Here is a 16,264-nt window from a genome sequence, read left to right as displayed (position 1 = left end):
TATACACTAAGTCCAAATATTGAGCACGAGCAATCACTTGCTCTTCTGTTACGACACCTCCCTTGGCCACATCTTCTGTTATTGCCGGCAGAAGCGACTTTATAAACCACTCAGCTAATCGCTGATCTGGAACATAGGTTTTTACCATTCTGCGACGACGACGCCACTCATGTATATGATCAGATATATGTGTGGCTGTTGTCTGCTTGAAATTGGTCAAGATCTCTGTCCCAGTTTCGTACCTTATAGGTATCTGAAAGTGTGTTAAGAAAGTCGTGGCTAGGGAACTAAAATTGTCGAAAGAGGCTCTAGGTAATTCAATATACCATTTAGCCGCCGGACTAGTCAATGTCCTCTGGAAAAGACGAAGCCTTATCGAATCATCATTCAAGGTATTCGACGAACACCACAGATGGAATGTCATCACATGATTCGACGGGTCTTCGCCCGGATTTCCATTGAATTTACCAAGTTGTCATAATAGTCCCTGGGTGGACTCCTTCTAGCTGATGAGAGCTAGTCGGGACGGCTGGTATGCCGGCAAACATCGTTGGATTGGCAGCAGGAACTTCTGCTGTCGCTGTGTCGTTTGGCACAGTTCTAGATGTCGACGGTTGTTCAGACATTTTAAGTCTATCCAATAAACTTCCTAACGATTCTTCAGGAACTTCTGGTGGCGATAGACAAACTTCTGATGCAGAAGGAAAAAGAGGGGTACCTACTCCAAAATGAATTGGAGTATTTGCTTGCTGGTCCTCTACGATTTCCTCTATTGCAATCAGACCAGGAGGAAGAGGAAGACCGTCAGGTCCGTAAAAGATTTCTGGTGCCGAAGAAGGGGTTGCTTCGACAGCGACAGTCGTTTGAACAACAAGACTCTGTGGACCGGTTCCAGATGGAACTGGTTCAGTTATGCAAGTACTTGTCTTCAGACTAGGATCAGTACCACTGTCCTTCTGTTGCTGTTGAACTTCTTCAATAGAGGCAAGGATTCCAGAAATATTTGGAGTGACCAGAATCTCAGATGTTGTTGGAACTTCCGTTCTAACTTTAAAAGGAGATTTTGACCTGGTCAAGCGAGTTTGCTTCGTCCGTACTACTCTCGGTTCCGGAGACAAAGGCGGTTGACTCGCAAGCCTCCCTGAACGACGGGGTTTTAATTGACTTTCCTCCACGATTGCGGATTACTTGATCAACTAAAATACAAAAAGGGGAATTATGTTTCCGTATTGAATGAATTTTATTAGACGCTTTTAGACACAACTTTGCTTTTTCATGTTTTAAGAGTCGAGAAAAAGCTAAAGATGACTCTAGTCGCCTTCGATGTATTAACGAGCCCGAAGTGACAAATGCTCGGTTGGACTTTTTCAGTTATAGAGTTTGAAAAAGGCCAAAAGAAACTGCTCTGGAGATCTAGGCAGAGGGTGTGCCAAACCTTTCGCGAAACCACAGAATACGTTTTACGGTACGGGTGGTCGATCTTCGTGAATGCTGTGTTCACTGCATCGCGATCAGTAGGGCGGTCGACACGGCTTCCTAAGGATAAAGGATAAAAGCCTATAGGGGTCTCCCAATATACGCGACAGTACGCGGGAGCTCAAGTCCGTATTAGTGCTATCGTCCCTCAGGAGGAATCACCCACCTTCGTAGAGATCGACAGTCACTACGTTTAACGACGCCGGAACACGTCTCTACCTAGACCTCTACTGTGAGCGTTATGTTACAATGCGTTTTTAGATTCATTCAATATATTTTAAGTTGATCTTGTTTATCAGTTTGTCTTTCAGGATCACCACGAGATGTATTGGTACAAATTCCTAAATGCAGCTAAAATGATAAGCAAGCTTTCACAATCTTTTTAGCTTTGAAAATCCTAACTACTGAGGGGAGAGAAAAACAATATCTTTCCACACAGAGCACAAAGCACAAACTAATGCACTTTCTCCTAGATCAGACACACAAACTTATCAAAAATGCAAATGCAAGATGCATGTATTTCTTTTCTTTTCCTTTAATGTTGATGTAGACAAAAGGAAAACTGTTGTATGACTTTCGAATTCAATTTGAAGCGTAAACAAACAAGCTTTGTCTAAATGAAAAGACGCTTTACAAGTACTTGTTTCAACACTCAAAATATATGAATTCAAACCATAAAGTGAAAAACAAACAAACTCAAACAGCCACGAACAGTAATAAAACTAGCTCATAAGATCACAAAGACACTTTTACAGTTCAGGATCTAAGAGGTCACAGCTATACTGGTTCGCTTTTCACAATGGAAACTGTAACTGAAACAAGAAATACTGAAAAAACATTCACAGTTTCATCACACAACTGAGGCGGAATAATGTCAAGGAGAAGCGGTCTACATCAAGTACAATGACCAGCAAGCAATCAGCTAAAACTCAGTGAAAACAGGGCCAAGACACAAAGGGAAAGCTGAGCAAGACAATGGCTAACTGGACCAGCGCAGGTTCTAGTCTGCCAGTTTGACTCTCAGCGCAGTTCCCGAAGGGAGTACCTGCGCTGTAATGCAGACTGCCTGTGGACAGCCTGCACTGACTCACGAGAGTTTCGTCTACAAAGAATTCCGGGTCATAAAAAGCTCAAAAATGCACTGTTTTTGCTGAAATAAAAAGCTATAGGTCAAGTACAGGCTAAGGGATGATCAAGAGGATGAAGATCTATCACAAAGAGTAAAGAGTCTTTTGTAGATAGGCTCTTCAAATCTTGAATTTGCTCAACAAATGAGCAAGAGTAGCAGTCCCTCTACTTCGCTTTTGATATAGTCAAAAGCTTTTCGATTTGGTACTCTTTTCTTCAAGAAATGAATAGCAAAATACTACAAACACCAACAAGATACTAGGCTCCCCAGTGGAGTCGCCAGTTTGTTGTGGGGAAAAGTATCCGATGCGGATGACCCTATCCCTACTCTAAAGGTGACAGTCTTTAGCAACAACTGAAAGTAAAGTTTTGATGATTCCCTTTATGAAAGTACAGAGAGAATGGAGAAAGATTAACCAACTTGGTGTCTTTCGCTTAGTCGATCCTTGTCCTCTCTCTTTGTCCCTTGTTCCCAGCTCCTTGCTCTCTTTGCCGGTCCAGCTACATGCAGATCCTGCACAAACAAGAGAAGAGACTACAAGATACAAGTACTCATAACTGATACATGGATTAGAGTGAATCAAATATAAATGTAAATACAATACATCAATGCAATACAAGTATATAGGAGAACATGCAAAACTTTATTGATAGAAGTAACAGGGTTCTGAGAAGGTTACAACCAATGATGGCTCCAATCCAGCAGCACCTCCCTAGCAGCAAGAACTCTCCTCTTCACCTCTAGTAAAACAATCACCCAATAGCTCTAACTATAAACCAACAACACCTCCTTGCTTTACACAAAATTCCAGCCTCCCTTAGACCTCATAGAAGAGCTCTATATATAGGAGAGAAGAAGAGAGGATGAGTCAGCTTGAGGCTGGCATAGAGCTGACTAGTGTCCTCTCCCTCTTCAGTTAATCTTCAGTTCTTAAGTCCACTTGGAGATCCTTGCTTACACATGGTGATCAAGTACCTCTTACTCATCACAGGGCGAATCTCATGAACCAAGTGTCAGTTTGGAAGCTTCCTGGGCAGTTGACACCTTACAGAATGACTGTGCCACTTGGCCAATCTCGCCCAGCGCAGGTAGCCTTCATTAGATTTGACTTCCAGCGCAGGTACAAGGAGGAGCAGTTGCATTCCAGCGCAGATGCTCAGTGGAGCAGCTGACATGATCCAAAATTAGCCTGTTTTGAAGTGTTTTCAGGTGGAGAACTGATTGGAAGTGCTGTTGTTCGATGACCTTGTTCTTTTAGGGGTAAGAACAACATGTTTAGGGACTGAGGATCCCTGTAATTATTGACATTTCATGCTCCATGTCGCGAGGCACAAAAATGTCTATAACACACCCATTTCAAGATACAAAATATGCGACAGGACACAATGCCCTTTCATGCTCCACTGTGAAGTTTGCACAATCCTAACCCTAAACAATAGATTTCTCTACTAGTCCATTATATCCTGAGCTGTGAGTGACCACATGTTTTCATTGTTCTAGGTTTAAGTCCTCATCAAACACTTTCCCACCCAGATTCTCACCAACTATGAGAGTTATGCCAACATGAGCATCCCATGAATATGAGATGAGAAGGAATCACATGCATGTTGGTGAATATAATTAAAATGTTTTCCCTTAGAAGGAGGATGCCAAATGAGAAACTTGATTTACTGGTTAAGCTATAACTCAACTTTGAAACGTGTGGAATTTTAATATTATTAATCCAAGTTTGATGGGGAATAAAAGTAGGAATTAGTAACATGTCAGTAGTGTAATTCTCTGAACTTCAACTCAATCCCAGTAAATTCTTGTAAACGAATAAGTTTCTAACTAAAAACGTTATGGTAATGGAAACATAACAACTTGTATTTGGATTCTTTTCACATTCATTACACTTTTTCCATATGTTAAAAGAACCCTAAGAAGGAATAGCTATATGTGAATCATGAAAAGGAAAAGCTTAAAAGTAATCCTAAAAAGGAAAAGCTCTATGAAAAATTAATAAGGTATAAGTGTGCGAAGGGATCACAACTACAACTTGTATAATAGTGGAAAGAGAATATGACCCCTCGACCAATAAAATCTTAAAAGGTGTATTAAAGATAGCATAAAACATATAAAAATAGTTCATAAATCGATTATTGTTTTTCTAATTATTTAATGGGTATAAAACTAGTGTATAAATCGCCTAACTATATGGACGCTACACACATTTTCCCTAGCTACTTTAGCTAGAAACCAATTTAAGTGAGTCCTTTATGCTCTCAGAGTTTGCATATAATTTCTTAATATTTCTGGATGCTCTCAAACCCTAAGCGGAAATGAATTTGTATCAGACCTTATTTTTGTATTGATCATTATAACATCATTTTCTAAAAACCCTATGCCTTGTAATTTCAAAAAACCAGTCTCTTACATATTTGAGGTCTATATTGCCAAAATCTGGAAAACAAAAATCTCAGATGAGTTTCAAGCCTCCAACCCTTCATAAACTATATACTCTCTACTATTTTTACTTGTCTTAAAACTACCTCGATCTGGATCTATGTAGTCAGTTTCAAAAACTAATTTGAATAGACATACGAGTAACATCAATCCTTTGCAATTTGCAACTCACCTTTTACTATGAAAGTTTCTTAATACCTCACTTCCATGGAAAAAATTATGAAATCAATAATAGTTTAATACCTCACTTCTGTGTCGAAAATTATGAAACCAATAACAATTTAATACCTCACTTCTATGGCAAAAATTAAGAAATCGATAACAGTTGTAAACAACATGGTTAACGTATGGTGTCCAAATGACTCAGATAACATCAAAATTGCGTAGCTTAGCATGAGGGCAAAGGTATAATCATCATGTACAACAAAATATCAACGTGAGTTTCTTTATCATATGAGTTTAGTCTTTCAGCCCATGGGTCCTTTCTTTTACAAAAGCACTAAATTTCTATACCCCCATTCTGCTTTGCCTTTAATTTTTCCAATATTTGTTTTTCATGTTTAGTAAGGTGGGGTCTTATCATTTCTTAAAGACTTGTCTAAGATTGAAGTTATTGGAATATCAGTCCATTGTTTGAAGGGTATGACTACATCATTTGGTCATATATTTCTTCTTTCCTTTCTCTTTTTTTAATCCTTAAGCTAGCAAGTGATATCCCATCGAGTATCTAGTTTGACTATGGTTAAGCTCTAACTAGAAATGTTTATTTCAAAGAGAATAGACTTTTCTTATTAATATAGGTTTAAAAAACATCTTTAAAGTTTGTTGAGAGATGTTGGTTGCTTTTTTGGAGGACAAAATGAAAGTTTTAAACCTTGATTTACTTATTGTTATTAGCTAAAACAATATCTTTATAAATCGATCATCGGTATTACCACATGCATTAGATCCAACTTATTCTCTAAATTCATCTTACCTCTTTTATAGCATTCACCATTACCATTACTATGAGCTTAATCAATACCTTTGGAGTCAACCATCCATGAAAAGTGGTAATTGTTTCCACAAGTGCTAGATCTAAACCTTCTTACCAAAATAGTATTACTTCCTTCATCACAAACTAAATCCTTCTCACCAAAGCCTTATTACATCTTTCATTAGTTCAAAGTTCATTCACTCCACTATATCTAAAACTTTTCACCAAATCATTAGTTCCACTATTGGTCTAGATCACATTCTCCTCAAACACATATTACTTCTTTCATTAGTTCCAAGAGTTATTCATAAACCTTCTCACCAAATCATTAGTTCCAATATTGGTCTAGATCACGATTTCATCAAGCCCATGTTACCTCTTTCATTAGTTCCAAGAGTTATTCATCAACCTTATCACCAAATTATTAGCTTCACTGTTGGTCTAGATCATGTTCTCCTCAAATCCATATTACCTCTTTCATTAGTTCCAGGAGTTATTCATATTCTCCTAGACGTCATATTTCCAAGCCTATATTATCTCCATCATTAGTTCCACTAGTATTTTATCCACTCCCATAGACACTACATCGCCTATATTATCTCCATCATTAGTTCCACTAGTATTTTATCCACTCCCATAGACACTACATCTAGACCTTCTTACAAAATCCATCTTAAGGTTTCCTTCATCACACACTATAACCATATGTTCTCACCAAACTCATCTTACCTCCCTCACTCTCTCCCACACACATTAGATGTAAACCTTCTGAACAAACTTGTTTTAGGTTTTTCATTAGTTCCACCTATGGTCCATGACTACCACATGCAATGCATCAAAATATTCTCATTGGACATGTTTTACCTCCTTTAGTTACACTAGTGGTTTTATTATGTTTCTTAGTGTTGAAGATGAATAACAAGGAATATAACCAAGAATATGATAAAAATTCATTTTACTTCATTGAATCCAAAACCATCAAGGTAAGTTAACAGGGTATGGTAATCATTTTATGGAAAGATAAACTCTTGTTCATTTTCCTCTTCAAGGGCAACCTCCCAATGAACTAATGCTGAAATACAATCACTATACTTAACAAATCCAATAAGGACGACTCAAATATAATTCATTTATAAAATTAAATTTTAACCAATATTGTTGCCTATGCTAATGAATAGGCCATATTACGTTTTCGCATGAAAACTACCTAGTATGAATTATTTAATAATAACTAACATAACAAACTTTGTATACATTACAATAAATGACAAACATACTTATAATATTATTACCATTATGGACCCAATTACATCACTAGGGGGGATCCCACCATTTCATCCCCTTTGAAACATATTGCTCTCAAATTTTATATCTATGATGTATCTCCATAAGCCAACTTCCTATTTATGGGCGTTGCCCCCAACCCTAAAGGTTAAGTAGTCCAAGAACTATGCCCATAAAGGGATCATCCAGAAACCAAGGTCCTATGTACAAGTACTACACTCCACACTAAGAATGATTTCATCCAAGTAATGCAACCAAAAATCCAACTATCAAGTATAAATGTTTCCTTAAATGTAGAGAATGATGTCATCCAAGAAAGGATTACATATTCTTATATCCTAGGTACATGTGTGCATGTTGGGTCCTGACTAATCACACATGAAATTGATGAATAGACATGAGGATTTTGTCAAATATTATAACCATGGTCATATGGATCCAAACATATTTCCACCAAGATACTATGTCATCCATAACCAAAATATCATCCACATAAATACAAAAGGTTAGTTATTGATATGGAGTTATGTACTCTATGGTATGTACAAGTATTATTACACTAGAATGTCATGATTAATCATCAGCAAACTTATTTTCGCAAGGTCCCTTAAGATTGTGGTAAAAACTTAGCAGGAAGAATTAAAGTGGAACTTCAAAGTTTAGTTTGTTTTACTGTGACTAGGATAGGTAGGAGGCGCCATCTAAGATCCTCATAGCAATATCAACATATTTTACCTAACAACTATCTCTTTCACCAGCTTTCTTGATTGAGGCCCTAAATTTCATCAAGGCCTGCCCACATTGCTTAGAAGAACATAATATGCCATCCTCAAAATCCTCCACCTCCTCAAGTTAAAAAAAAATAGTAGGGGAAGGACAAATTACTTTGAATCCTAACACGCCAATATGATTTTTTCTACTTGTTTTATCAAGAAATATAGTTCTATTAATGAAACAATATGACTATGTAATCAACAAATGTTGATGCTCAAAATAGTTTTGTGAAAATTTTCCATCATCTAAGGAGAACATATAGACGAAGGAGATACTAAAGATGAGGCTCCCATAATAGGTACAACTTAACCTCCACCCATCAATATCCCATTCTAGTAGTTTTAGTTAATTTGACTATCCCTCTTTAATGCATCCATCATTACAACACATGAACTCTTGAAGCCTAATATTGTCATATATTGAAAAGTCTTGGTTGATCCAATCCCTCTACTCTAGTACTTCTCACATGGATATCTTATCAATATATTGTGTGTAAATTTAAGATAATTTGTGATCCCATTTTTAGTATCATGAATTAAATATTCCCATCGATTCTCTACTTTATTTTGTATAAACATGAGAAGGATACATGAAAACTTGACTTACTAGTGACGTGACTTCTAAATAGGCCACAACATCATAGGATGACCCATAGAAACATCATTAGAAGTCAACCCATATTAAATAGTTATCAATTTAATAAATCATTATATATTTTAATATATGTTATTTTCTAAATAAACCATGGTTGATAATAATTTTGTTAACAATAAAAAAAAATCTTGTATAAGTGTGCTTTTTCATTAGCAAAAACAAAGTTGATTATATTTCTATTCGATTTGAAAAAAATACACATAGTAGATACTTATAGCATTCACAAGGAATTGAGGTCATTATATTCTCATTACAAATTTCTATATCAATATTTAAAATTCTTTTAAAAATATTAAGACACCCATAACCCTTTATAAAATTGATTGTAAACATCTAGTATTTTAAATATTTATAATTAAATTATACCATGATAAAATTTTAATTACCTCCAATAAGGAAATGATGTACTCTATCGTCACCTAGAATAGAGTACTCTCACAAAGGTCTATGTAGATATGACATTCTATTCACTCAAGATTGATTATTGCAAAAAATATTTGGAGTTCTACTCTTCACCTAGCCATAGACCTTATTGCTCCAGATATTTCAAAAACAAGTCATGCATGAGCCATCAATCCATTACTATGTTGTCTCTTCTTAGCCTTCTCCTCAATTACACAAGAAAAAGTGATGCCATATTCTCCTTCTTCTCCATCTTTATATAGAATACATCGATGGTAAGGAACCCAACGCCTATGGTCCACCAATCATCATATAATTATTCCTTTGTCTTAAAATTTTCCATTCACATAAACCTACATTATATATTATTCTTCCTTTGTCTTAAATTTTGTAATAATCAATATAATAATTAATTAGTAAAATTTATACTTGTTACAAATTTCAAATGTATGAACAGAATGTCAAGAAAAGGTATCATGTAGAAATTGAACATTGCATGTCTTAAATCAATATAGAATTTGATATATCTTTAAAAATTTCACCACTAAAAGTTTCACAAATGCTCGTTTTGCACATACCAAACAAGATTTTAGAAGGAGACCAAAATGCGAGATGAACACCACCAACATAGAACTTTAATTTGAAAATCCCAAAATCCCAACTTTCCCATTCAATAAGAAAATGATAGATAGGAAATGTAGGTGAAAATGTTGAAAAGCATAACCACTTGGTTCTTTCTCATATAACTTTTCTTGATGAATGAAAATAGTGTATTCCTTTGTAGAAAAGTATGAGCTCTGAAATTTTCCATGATAATTGCATATTCTTGGGGCTTGGTTTTCAAGGAAAAGTCCAACATTCACTCTAAACTAACTATGATCATCAATAACCACATGGTGAATGCTAGTAGTCAATGAGTAAACCAAGCACACTAGAATTTGGAACTCAATAGGTCAAAATCAAAATTAAGTATGTTAACACAAGAGTTCAATAAGAACTTGAATTTGGTTACTCGTGCATACTAGGGACATATCTCCACTAAATGAAATCATAACACAAGCAACAATACAACAAAGTATAGGTGATCTGAATGATAACGTTACCAAAGATGTAAGTGAAGGATTGGGAAATTTATGGTGATCATGGGAATGATAGATCTTGAAGACAACATGATGATGTTGTTGGAGAGGGACATATCATTGTGGAGGGATGGATTTAGTTTCTAAAAGGATCTAAAATCAATCTACCTAGTTGGATGGGTTGTTTATCTTAGATACAATGAGATGGGTTAAATTCATCTTATCAGGTTCATGAGGATAGGAGAGGGAGGTGCAATAGGGATGGAAAGCTTAATAGTCCTCCAAAAGGAAAATATATGCTTCCATGTAAAGGTAAAGGGAACGTTAGGGGGGTAATTTGATGCAAATCAAAAGTGAATTATGCCTCCCTGAATGCACATCATGAGACTGTGTTTAAGATTTGCCATTCTAAAGCTGCGAGAAGACTAGAGTGTAAGAATAAGAGAGAAGATAAACATATTGTTAGTTGAGAAGAGGGCCAAGAAGGCCCTTTCTGGTTCTTCCTCTTTTATATTGGAGACACACGTTTTAAGAGTGTTTATAAGGTAGCAATAAAGATGATACGGATTGTCAAGCATATGCTGGCAGGGGTGTTGTTGGACTATCACAATGGAAAAAATGACCTAATGGATAAAATGAATGCCTACTTCCAAGGAAAATTTCAATGTTGTGGAGAAACTTGGGAGGGGTAGTTGATGGTTCCCTAAGCTAGGTCAAGTTCTTGCAACGGATTAAAGATCAACTTCTGCTCCAAATTCTCACGAGGAATATGATTATGCAATGAATACGCATGAAAAATTGGAAGTCAAAGTCTAGTACTCATTACATGAAGTTGGAACCACTCTGAAACAACTCGAAAAACTTAATGTTAATATTCAAAATTTAAGTAAAAGTTGACATTATCCTTATCTTATGTTATCTTTATCTTTCCTTTTAAAAAACGAAAGATAAGGAGAATGTCAACCTTTAGTTTAACTTTAAATATTAAATATTACCATGAATTACAAAGGTTAGGTTTTGTACGGCCCTACTAGGGTTAAGATATTTCTTTTCCTTTTAAGTAATTTTTTTTAAATAATAATATTTGGTTGTCATTAGCTATGTTGCACTACATTCTTCAGAATTGGTCAGTTTAGTAGAGAACTAATCACTTTGGTGTTTTAAGGTCAATTCAATACAAGAACAACATTAGCCAATCTGAACGACCAAACTAGACTAGTACAACTCTAGGCTAGTTCCAATAAGAGTGTGCCCTTCTCATCTTCCTCTCAAGTTGTTGTGTTGGATCCTTTCAGGAATGGTGATTTAGAGAGTGACATAAACTGTTAGACTGTTGTGAGCACCTAAGATCATAAGTAGTTAAGCCTTGACAAACAGAAATTTGCAAGGAACTAGTACAGACATCCCAAAACATATTTAGTGAGGATGTGCATGCAAGGAACTATTACAGACCTCCCAAGATACTTAGTGGGGACGTGCATGACCAAAAAGCATTAGAAAAAACTATCTACCCTCAAAACCCCTGCCCAAAACATTGAAGTATGGTGCAAAACAAATTGTTGGTAGGCTATTAATGCTACCAACAATCATTCCCTCTCCAATTTCACAAGAAGCTCCTACTCAAGATACCTCCTCCACTATGGTTATAGTAAGTTCTTGAAACTGTGTGAGCTTCAAGAAATTAAAACTGCCTTGGAATCTCCACCAATCTTAGGGAACTCAACTTCTCTGCATGCCCCAACTATTTTGGGTTGATTGATCAGTTAACTGGATGATCACTAACATTGACTGAAGTCCCACTACTTAAATGAACTTCCACTAGTTCCTCCAAAAGTTAGATCTAGTTTAACTAGCAACAACTTGAGATAATTGACCTTCATTGCTACAAATTAGCAATCGCATATGCACAACTGAACTCTAACTCCTCCAACTCAAATTTACTGAGTAAACTAGGTGACACAAGTCATGTCACACAAGTTAAGATCATCCAAGTTGTATGTTGATATGGAAATTTGAAATTTTTTTAATTTAATCAAGGAAAAAGCAAATTGAGAATTTCTTGTGGCATTTTTCAACACATAGTTCACTAGAATGTATTAATTTCACTATGAACTTAGCATAGTTCACATGTTAAGTTCATAAGGTTTTTGGTTGATGTGGCTCTATGTGTTGTGTATATAAAGAATAAGTGTCCATCTCTTGCTATTAGAAACAAGACTCCCTATGAAATTTGGTATGGCCACATTCCTTCAGTGAGACATTTCAGGGGTTTTTGTTCCTCCTGTTATGCCATCATACCTAAGGAACAGATAAAAAAACTCAATGCAAGGAGTCACAAATGTATATTCTTTGGGTACTCATCATTCCAAAGCATGCCATCTCTATGATGAAGTGAATAAAAAGTTTATAATATCTAGAGATGTGATATTTCTTAAGTCTTCCAAGATTGGCAATGTTGTTTAGTGGCAGCTTAATAATTTGGATAGATTCGAACATGTAAAGTATTTTCAAGAGTTTGATAGTGAGATTCCACATCTCCTTCTCTTAGCTCTATAATTTCTATGAAGATCCTTGAAGAAATCAAGTTGAAGGAAATTCCTTCCCCTACTTTGTTAGGAAAGAGCTAAGAGACTACTCGTAGCAGGTAGCTAAATCTGACAAGCAGTGAGGGTACATGCAAGATAGAAAGCAAGGATTAATGCAAAGGAGTGTACTGACTATATACATATCAAAAAACATCTTTGATCCCACTTAGGATGCCTTGCATCATGCCTAGTTAGTCATAAGATCATGTTGGTCACAACCTCTGTAGCTTAAATAAACAAGTGGTAATGATCTTCATCTTCTAAGCTATGTAATAAATAAGTGAAAGGGAGCAAGACACGTAGAGGAAACACATGGAATGACTTTTAGTTCTTGCAACCATGCATGCAATTGAAGATGGATCAATATGACAATGATAAGCAAACTTTTAAGCTACAGTAAGAGGTGTATTTCAAAAGATGCGCTTTGGTTTCCATACCTAGCCTCCAAAGGGTTATGCATCAGATGGAGTCTGCATGTGGTCCCAATATTCTATCATACTTTCGGTTCCTTCACCTGCTTATTTTCTCCTTAGCTCCTTGAGAGTCATCTATCATGTCATCTTTCTTTGTGGCCCCTGAGAGACATAATTGCGTAGTTACATTGGGCAGTGACTGTTGCGGGATGAGGCTCTGGGAGGACACATTTACACAGTTTTAGGATGCAAGGCACTGCTATGGGATGAGGCCCTAGAAGAACACATCTACACAATTTCAGGATGCAAGGGAGACTAGGTAGTCAAGGGACAAAACTGCAAAGTTTCCAAAGGTAGTGGGTTCCGGCTAAGGGAAGGACATTGGAAGAAACCACTGTGCAATTCTAAATGCTACGGGAGGTTGGAATTTCTACACATTGCACGGTTCCAACAAGCAAGGGAAAATCTTGAAGGTTACATATGTGAAGTGTGTAGTCCAGGAAAGTTGGATTAGGCTAGGTTAATAAGGAATCTCCGAAATTTGGCTAAGTGTGGGATCGGTGGAATTGATGTGAACAATGATTAAAATTGACTAATATCGTACACTTGAAAACCTAGCGATACAACATAGATCATCTAGAACATATATAACATACTTCGCTTAATGCAATAACCTTTGTGGCAGACGGTGAAGCAACCTCCACATTGCTCTTCAAGGCGGTCTCCTTTGCTCGCTTTTTGTTCTCACAGGCAGGTGCGATTTCTCCTCTCATATCAACAGTTTTCGTGGACGATGATGAAAATCGTTGAAAGGAAATGAGAAATCATCGCACTTTTCCCTCTAGAATCCATGATGATCAACGCTCTTTTTCCCTCAGGAAGAACGATGATTACTGTGAATAAAATTAAAAAAAATTCCATGTTGCTCTACCTACTCACCATACGAGGCTTTCTTCACACCAAACACAAAGGGCCTCTCTTCCGCCACCTAGACACTTACTCAGCTATCAAAGCATACTAGCTTTGACTCACCAAACCTGGAGTTATGATACCATGTTAAAAACTGAATAATCAACTTTATTAATAAATTGGGCAACTCACAAGTAGGAGCTCCACTTGGAGATTGCCTCTGGTAGAATGTTCTAGACATTTCTTCTTACACTAAAAAATATATACAGTTTTCACACAAGTAGGGATGTTAGAACAACTTCCTAAGAAGTATGAACCAATTTACATGTTCTCAATTATCTGCAACAAGTGGTTTGTCGGATTAGTAAGAGATGAAAAAATATCTATACTTCGAAAAGAAATTGTAATAAATGATGTAAAGAGGTTTCGCAAAGAAATTGTAAAAAATGATGTAGAGAGGTTTAGGATATTAATATAATAATAATAAAAAGGAAATTATGATTACACGATGGGGAAGAATTCATATTTTTTTTTAATGATATGATATACATAATCATAAATTCTCATTTAAAATTTGTATTATATCACTTTAATTTTTCATTAATACACTCATACTCACTTCGATAATATGTTGCTTATAAAAACACCTAAATATTAGGAAATGCACCCAACATCGACTTGATATATAATAATTTCTCAAAAATTAGATATACTTCGACTTATATATAATATTTTCTAGAAAATTAGATATCTCTTTTTTACTCTAAAAAAGTGATGTTCATTAATTCTAGAAATAGGAGTTTGTTGAGGTTTAGTTGGTTGAGAGATTCTCTCCAAGTAGTTAGCTTCTTAGATTGGTATGTGGTTCAAATATTCACTCAACAAAGAAATCGTATGTCCAACGTAGACTAACTATCTAGAGACATCATTTCCTGTATTTATATTGTACCATTATTTGATGTGAATAATACAATTTAAAATGTATTTAGAAAATCTTTATTTAAATAGCACAGCCACTTTAATAAATATAATTAATAAACATATATCAATCACATACATAACCATAATAATATTTGTAATTAATTAATAATATTCAATAATTAATTAAATCTATTTAATAATAATAGATTTGAATAGAAAATGTCTTTTTATCTTTGTAGTGGATTAGTGGTTATAAATAATTGATTTTTATTACCAGCACTGAGAGAAATATCTAAAATCTAACGAAATTCTTTTGTGTGGATGACGACGTCTCAAATTCAATTAATATTTAAGCCAAAATTCACCATTATTATTCATTCATTCAATCAATTGAGTGCACATTTAAAATATACCATATGGAAATCGTTACCGTACATATTAAAGTCCACTTAAATTTGATTCATAATATATCTAAAATAAATAATGCCAAAGAATTCAACATATAAGTGCTATGAATTGATAAAAAAACCCAAAATGTTAATCACTCGTACGAAAAGAAAATAATGAGAAAAAAAAAACTTCGGGTGACTTTAAAGTTACCGTACATATTAAAGTCCACTTAAATTTGATTCATAATATATCTAAAATAAATAATGCCAAAGTATTCAACATATAAGTGCTCTGAATTGGTAAAAAAAAAACCCAAAATGTTAATCACTCGTACGAAAAGAAAATAATGAGAGAAAAAAAAAAAAATTCGGTTGACTTTAAAGTTGGCCGTCGGTGAAAAAATTGTGCAACCGAGGGGCTATTGGAAGTATAATGTGTCACATTAGTAACAGATGAAATGATTTCTATACTTCGAAGGAGAGTGTAATAAAGGTAGACAAACGATTTCTATACTTCGAAAGAAAGTGTAATAAAGGTAGAGAGGTTTAGGATATCAATGTTAGATGAAACAACGCACAGTGGAAATAAAATTAAACAAACATACACAGCGCATTAAAAAAACACAAAACCATAACACAGAGATTTAACGTGGTTCACCCAACCAATTTGGGCTACGTCCACCAGAACAGAGCCATCGACAATCTTATTATTCAACAAGAGATTACAACAATTTCTAATTCTTCACACATACTCTCAGCTCACCCTATTTTTTCTACACTCTCTACACACACTCTCAATCCTCTACGGGATTACATTTCTTATAGCTG

Source organism: Pinus tabuliformis, chromosome 2_2 (genome assembly GCF_031772625.1).
Source record: "Pinus tabuliformis cultivar Carrire ecotype Pingquan chromosome 2_2, CPIR1, whole genome shotgun sequence".
NCBI lineage: Eukaryota > Viridiplantae > Streptophyta > Pinopsida > Pinales > Pinaceae > Pinus > Pinus tabuliformis.
The sequence above is the reverse complement of the archived record's forward strand: the minus strand, read 5'-3'. Positions refer to the sequence as shown.